At 39.2% G+C, this 8,210-nt stretch overlaps 1 non-coding gene across 1 annotated transcript; it reads right to left on the reverse strand.

Annotated features, from left to right (window-relative positions):
• Nucleotides 1–850: 850 nt before the first annotated feature.
• Nucleotides 851–957, reverse strand: LOC127108578 (small nucleolar RNA R71). The gene has a single exon (XR_007796105.1). It is a non-coding gene; the product is annotated as a small nucleolar RNA R71 (small nucleolar RNA).
• Nucleotides 958–8,210: the final 7,253 nt, after the last annotated feature.

An 8,210-nucleotide genomic window follows, 5' to 3' on the forward strand; every position in this document is an offset into this window, starting at 1 on the left:
TTTTCAAGAGTAGAAAACATTGCCCCATAAGTAGTTCTATTTAGACAATCGAAGCATCGTTTAACTGACGTGAAATACATTCAAGCCTATCTTTATCTGCACTGTATTTATCATTTTCTTTACTTACTGTTATCTTGCGACATCAATATCTCATTTGTACCGCCTTAGGTAAACATCGTAACAATAGTAATCGATAGATTGACGATTTGGTCTCTGTGGGATCGATAATCTTTTATATTACTCTGACGCGATTCGTGCACTTGCGAATACAACGATCAAGTTTTTGGCGCCGTTGTCGGGGACCAACTTCGTTAAATTCCATACCCTGTTGTTACACCGTCTAGACTAAGGAATTATTAGTCGGTAAGTACGAAGAACCCGTAGTACCGGAAATTTAGTAGATCCTTTAGCGGAACCCGAATGTTACACTCGTACACGCCTCTTACTCATCCGAATTAAGAAAGTTATGGCCGAGAATCGCGACCGGAGACCTCTTAAGGAATTTTCCCAACTCTCTGACGAGGAACTTAGTTATAGTATATTAAACCCCCTCATTCCTACCAACAATTTCGAACTAAAACCATCTTTACTGCAATTAGTGCAACAGAACCAATTCACGGGTCTCGCTATTGAGAATCCAAATCAATATTTAAAAGTCTTTATCCAACTGGCCGACACCTTTAAATCCAACGATGCTTCACCTGATGCAATTCGTTTAAGGTTATTTCCTTTATCCCTCAGAGATAGAGCACGTTCGTGGTTAGATTCACTTCCAGCTAACTCAATAACTACCTGGGAAGACCTTAGGAGAGTATTCCTTGCTAGATATTTTCCCCCTAGTAAGACTGTTGTTCTTCGAAACCAAATAGCTAGATTTACTCAAAACCAAGGAGAATTACTTTTTGAAGCTTGGGAGAGATACAAGGAGCTGTTAAGAGTTTGTCCTTACCATGGCCTAGAATAATGGCTGGTCGTTCATACCTTCTACAATGGACTCCATTATAACACAAAGATGAGCATCGACACTGCCGCTGGTGGTGCGCTGATGAGCAAACCTTACCTTGAAGCTTGTGACCTAATTGAGGATATGGCCAAAAACCATTACCAACGGGGAACTGAACGAGCATCAGTAGAGAAAAAGGAGACCCAAGGTGGAATACATGAGATAAGCTTTACGGACATGATGCAAGCGAAAATGGACGCTTTAACCCTTAAGGTCGAACATATTTCTACAAACTCTAACACCGCAACGGTAGCCCACACAGAGTGTGAACTTTGTGGATCTAAATGACACGAATTGGCGGAATGTAACCTTTTGAACGACCTGAACACCGACCAAGTGAATTACACCCAAGGTAACCAATTTTCAAATACTTACAACCCTGGATGGAGGAATCACCCGAATGTTTCCTATAGAAACCAGAACCCTATCCAAAACTATGCACCTCAAAGACCACAAGGTTTTCAAGCCCAAAAGCCAAATCAACATATGCAAGTTGTGCCCAAGAAGCCTAACCTTGAGAAGATCATGGAGAACTTTATATTAGGCCAGACTCAGCAAAATAAAGAATTCCTAAACCAGAACGTTCACGTAAATGAACTGATAACGCAATTAGGGACTAAGGTTGATCAGATAATTACTCACAATAAGATGCTTGAAACCCAGATCTCATAGGTTGCACAAAACCAAGCCCTGCAAACTACACCTAGAGGACAATTCCCTGGACAACCTCAACTCAACCCTCAAGGGCAAGCTAACGCTATCATATTACGAAGTGGGACCACATACGAAGGGCCTCATAACCCAGCAATGAGCGAGTCCAAAGCTTCTAAAGAAAATATACCTACTGATCGATCACCATTTCCATTGAATTCCCACCTTTGATCCGACATATTTTCATCACTTTGGTAAAATTTGTGGTTGTTTTTAGTTGTTTTATAGTCATTTAACATGTTTTGTTAGTTTACTATCGCATTGTATATTGTTACATGTTTTTGTCAAAAAGTCTCTTTTATGCTTCGATTTGGTAGTGTTATTGTTACAGGTTGTTGCATGGGTTCAAAAGGACTAATAGCTGACTGTTGGATGCTCAGAAAGGCAAAAATATGAAGATAAAGCAGGTCAACACGGGCCCCCGTGTGCATCAACACGGCCCGTGTTGTTTGTTAGGAAAAGAGAGCTCAAAGAGTTAAAACAAAGCATTTACACGGGCACCCGTGTGAATCCACACGGCCCGTGTTGATGCCTCTGTAGCTTGCTCTGAAAATGCAAATGTTGAAGAGCACGCACGGGCACCCGTGTGAATCCACACGGCCCGTGTTGATGGGCGCGACTGAGAAACTTTACTTTTTGTCGTGTTGGTCTATTCTGCTGATGAGGGGTATTTTGGACTTTTTGCTGGGAGAAAATCCATCTGAAGCTATTAGAATACTTGGGAGAGAAAGAGAGAGACACTTTTTGACGTACGAAAGAAAACATTGCACTGAAGAAGATAGCTACTACGGAGGATTTGGAGACGGCGAGATTCAAGGGCATCAACCATTGAAGATCAAAATCTCCTAATTCTTTGTAATGTTTAATTTTCACACTATGATTTCTTTGAATACTATGAGAGGCTAAACCCCCAATGTTAGGGGGGTGGTCCTGATTTGATCGTATGTTATGAATTCGAATATTGGATTTCCTTATTACCATGTCACGTATTTCAATTCAATTGTGTAATGTTATTATGCTTTTGTATCGGACAAATACAATTAGATCTATGACTAACAATAACAGGATTGTGATTGATAGGGTTTTCACACAATTGGGTTTACAATTGCATCACCTAGGACTAGGAACTTTTGTAAATCACCATAAACCTCGATATTGTTTATGATTAAAACCAATGATTAATTGAATGGACATTTGAGTAAGAATTGGTAGTTTAATAGTTTCTTCTTTAAGGACTTAAGGAAGAACATTCTGAGGTTAGGTAATTGAATGTTTCATGTGTATTAAGGAAATCTTGACTGAATTCATAACTAGTTAAATCAACCACTCACCCTAGCATATTTTATCTTAATCAATTATTTCTACTATCTTTTTGTGTTTTTTGTTATAATTTCCCAAAACCAACCAAACCATTATCTTTTTGTTCTAATAGAATCAGAAGTAAAGTAAGTATTTCCTACGCAATCCCTGAGATCGATACTTGGCAATAAAACTCCTTATTACTACATCGGTAAAAATAGTACACTTGTTATTTTGCCGATCAAGTTTTTGGCGCCGTTGCGGGGGATTGCCAAAATACCTATTTTAATTTTTATTCTATTGAAATTTTGTTGCTCGTCAACCAAAATTTTATATGTGACAATCTTGTTATTCCATTCTAATATTTGTCTAACTTGTTTATGCGAGGTAAGGCCTCAGCGGATTTTTCTTTTGACGCAGATCCAGAAAGAACTCTGTGCGCTAGACTGAGACAAGCTAAGCGAGAAAAACTAGAATTAGCAGAGAAAGCAGAGGAGGAAGTTGTTTCAGTGCACTCAGAGAATTCAGATTCAGACGCGGAAACAGTTCCTGAAGTCATGGCTGCAAATCCACCACCACCAGAGAGACTTCTCAGTGACTATGGCGGAACCAACACTCCGGGTGGTCGGATGACAATTGTAAACCAACCGGTTAATGTAGAACAATTTCAGCTGCATCCCAGCACAATTAATCAACTCGAAAGGCGGTCCTTTTCTGGAAGAGTGAATGAAGATGCCAACAAGCATCTCCAAAGGTTTTTAACTATGAGCACAACGCTGAAAATGCCTGGACATAACGAAGAAGCAATAAGGCTTCGTATGTTCCCATTCACTTTAGCAGATGAAGCCGAATAGTGGTTCTATTCCTTACCTGCTGGCAGTATCACTACATGGGAGCAGATGGAAACAACATTCTTGCAGGAATATTTTCCCGCATCTGTGTCACTGAGAAAAAGATACGAGATCCTAAACTTCAAGCAGAAGGAGGGTGAGTCACTAGGAGATGCCTATAAAAGATTCAAGAGAATCCTAGTGGCTTGTCCTACTCACAACATGGATGAAACTGAGTAGATGCAAATGTTTGTTAATGGTCTTCGAATTCAAACGAGACAAATCCTTGATTCAGCAGCTGGTGGCTCAGCTAACTTTGCAACAACCACCGGTATGAAGAAGATAATTGGAGTAATTGCCTCGAATGAGCATTTGGAGTTATATGATAGGGTGTCAAGCAAATCTGTAGTTATTGACTTGAAGCTTGAAACAAACAAACATGTGAAAATTAAAGAAGCAGTTGCTGCGGAGGTAGAGAAAAGGTTGAAAGCACTAAACATAGGTGCTCAGAAAGTGGCTCAAGTGCAACAGGCACCAAACGATGTGTGTGGCATTTGTAATGGACCACAGAATATTGTTCATTGCTTTGCAACACCGCAGCAGATAGAAAATATCAAGTTTTTAAAGCAAAATAATCCCTACTCCAACACATACAATCCGGGGTGGAAGAATCATCCCAACTTTGCATGGAAGGATCAAAAAGGGAATGTGCAACAACAGGTACAAGGTCAATATCAAAACCAATATCAGCAACAGCAACAACAAGTCCCTAAGAAGGTAGATTGGGAGATCGCAATTGAAAAGATGGCAGCTCACAACATCCAGTTCTAAGAGGAGACTAGAAATAATCAGAAGAACACTACAACATCCATAAAAAATCTTGAAATTCAGATGGGTCAAATAGCTCAACATTTAGCTTCCAATTCCCAGGTACCTGGCACACTTCCCAGTGGAACAGTTGTTAATCCACGTGATCAAAGTCACATTAAAGCAGTGGTCACAAGAAAAGGAAAAGCTAATGAACAACAAGTTGACGAACAGGTCGAAGAAGATGGGTTGTTGGAAGTTGATTTAGAGATTAGAGAAGAGCCAAAACAAGCTGAAGAAGTGGTGGTGAAGCCGGCAAGCCAGCAAGAGAAGCAAAAACCAAAGATCATTCTTCCTTTCCCTACGAGAACAAAGAAGAAAGATCTCAATGAATTTTTTTTTGAGAAATTCTTAGAATTATTCAAGAAGCTCGAGATCAACATACCTTTTACTGAAGCTTTAGAACAAATGCCGATCTATGCCAAATTCATGAAAGACATCATATCGAAGAAAAGGTCGATCGAGGGCGAGCCGGTTATGCTAACTGAAACTTGTAGTGCTATTTTGCAAGGTCTAAAAATTCCGGTGAAGAAAAAAGATAGAGGTGTTGTCATTATTCCTTGCACCATTGGAGATAGATCATTCAAAAAAGCACTAATCGATTTGGGAGCAAGTGTTAGTCTAATGCCCCTTTCGATTTACAAAAAACTGGAGTTGGGAGAAGTGCAAGACATTTGCATGACACTGCAGTTTGCTGATCATTCTATGAAGAGACCCTATGGTATAGCAACAGATGTTTTGGTGAAGATTGATAAATTTGTTTTCCCGGTGGATTTTGTGATACTCGAGATACCGGAAGACGAGAAAATCCCTCTCATTTTGGGAAGACCTTTTCTTGAAACTAGAAGATGCATCATAGATATTAAGGAAGGAACTATGACCCTCAAAGTCTATGATGAAAAGCTCAAAATTGATGTGAGAGATACTATGAAATTCAAGGATGACGAAGGTGCGAGTAAAAGTATTGAAGTTCTGGATACAGTGTTTGCTAAATCTATGTAGATTACAACACCAAAGCTTCCCTTAGAAATAGTTTTAAGCTTATCTATCATTGAGGATACTGACGGAATAAATGAGAAAGAATTTGAAGTTGTGTCTATGTTAAATGCGCAACCTCCTTGGATTCATTCTCGACCACAACGGTGGGAAGAGCTTCGACCTAAAGTATCTCCAAAAGAAAAGCAAGATATAAATAAGGGGATGGAGTTGAAACAATTACCAGAACATATCAAATATGTCTTTCTTGACAATGAAGAGAAATGTCCAGCAATCATCAATTCAGGTTTGAGAGAGATCCAAGAAGAAGAGCTAATCAAAGTACTCAAGAAATACAAGAGTGCTATTGGGTGGGCGGTGGACGATTTGAAAGGAATCAGCCCAACACTGTGTACGCACAAGATTTTGATGGAGGATGATCAGAAACCTATTGTTCAACCTCAACAGAGACTGAACCCAGCTATGAAAGAAGTCGTTCGCAAGGAGGTTGTTAAATTTTTAGATGCGGGGTTGATTTACCCAATATCTGACAGTTCGTGGGTGAGCCCAGTTCATGTGGTACCGAAGAAGGGAGGAACAACTGTGATAAAAAATGAGAAAAATGAGTTGATCCCCACCCGCACTGTAACAGGTTGGAGAGTCTGCATTGACTACAGAAGACTGAACACTGAAACCAGGAAGGACCATTTTCCCTTACCTTTTATTGATCAGATGTTGGAAAGATTGGCAGGTCATGATTTTTATTGTTTTCTGGATGGGTATTCAGGGTACAACCAAATTGCGGTGGCACCTGAAGATCAAGAGAAAACGGTGTTCACGTGTCCGTATGGAATCTTTGCTTATAGAAGAATGTCGTTTGGATTGTGTAACGCACCAACAACATTTCAGAGGTGCATGACATCCATATTTTCCGATATGCTTGAAAAGAATATGGAGGTATTTATGGATGATTTTTCTGTATTCGGAACTTCTTTTGAAAATTGTCTGTATAATCTGTCACTTGTGCTGGAAAGATGTCAACAAACCAATCTGATCCTGAATTGGGAGAAGTGTCATTTCATGGTGAGAGAAGGGATAGTGTGTCGTACCTTATGAGAAAATGGGAATACGACCTAAAGCGAAGCGCGATCGCACGCTCGCAATGATGGACCGAACAGAGTCGCCACCGAACTTTATTTATTCCTAAAAAGGAAAGGGGAAATATAGATAAAACCCAAGACAAAACGACAATGATTATTGGTCATCGCAACCAATATCAAGGGTTCGGAAGTCGGTTACGCAAGGGGAAGGTATTAGCACCCCTCACGTCCGTTGTACTCAACGGGAACCATTAGGTCAGTTGTGTGCATTAGTGTTAGTTTGAAATGTTAGGCTTTAAGTTATTAAGTGGGAAAGAAAGAAAGGATGAGAGATGAATGTTTTTGGATTTTCGACAAAAGACTAAACCTAAGTTTTTTTATTAGTGGGCCTGACAAGATTTACAAATCCTGCTCCTACGTATCTCAACAGAGAAATCAAGGCTTACGTAGTTCTAGGTAGAAAAATATTTGTTTGTTGTTCGATTTTAGCGAAAGCTACTTTGTGTCAAATCGACGAAAACATTGTTGCACTACCCAAAACAGGTGGAAAAACATTTCCTTGCATTGTTTTGAAACAAAGTACCTTTCGTTTGAGAAAAGGTTTGAAGGGTTAATCGCACGGCGGCGAGAAAGAGTTTGATTGGTTGGATTTATTTTGAGTAATGGCGAGAACTTGGATGAGCGAGATATCCATCTCGGATCCTAGTCTCAGGAGTGCACAATATACACCATGTTCTATTTCCATCTTTATTGAAAAGGTGTTTAATAAGAATTAAGTATTTTGAGGTTTGATTGAGAAAGGGTTTGAAGAAACCGCATTGACAATTTAAAATGATGGCGAGAGCTAAGATAGGCGAGGTATCCGCCTCGAATCTTAATATCAGGAGTGCATGGTATACACCATGTTCCATTTCCATCTTTATTGAAAAGTGTTTAATAATGGAATTAAGTATTTTTGAGTTTTTGTTATGAAAATGACTTGAAATTAGATCAAGCATTTGATGAGCGATTGAGAAAGATTTGAATGAGTGTTTGAGAGAAAACAAAGTGGATAAATTTGGATGATGGCGAGAACTAGGATGAGCGAGACATCCGTCTCGAATCCTAGTCTCAGGAGTGCGCGGTATACACCACGTTCCATTTCCATCTTTATTGAAAAGGTCTTGAACATGAATTAATATTTTTTGAGTTTTTTATTATGAAAAATGGCTTGACGTTGGATCAAGCATTTGATGAAGGTTTGAAAGCAATGGAATAAAATGAGAGGAAGAAATGGATTGATTTGTTTATTGAGAAAATACTCGACGTTGGATCGAGTCATTATTTTTGATCTTTTGAAATTGTTGATTTTATTCTTGTGTTAGTAGCTAACTAAACAGTCAAGCAATAAAGAAATAAAGCAGTAAAATTATTACACATCGGGGG

This window comes from Lathyrus oleraceus, chromosome 7 (assembly GCF_024323335.1).
Source record: "Lathyrus oleraceus cultivar Zhongwan6 chromosome 7, CAAS_Psat_ZW6_1.0, whole genome shotgun sequence".
NCBI lineage: Eukaryota > Viridiplantae > Streptophyta > Magnoliopsida > Fabales > Fabaceae > Lathyrus > Lathyrus oleraceus.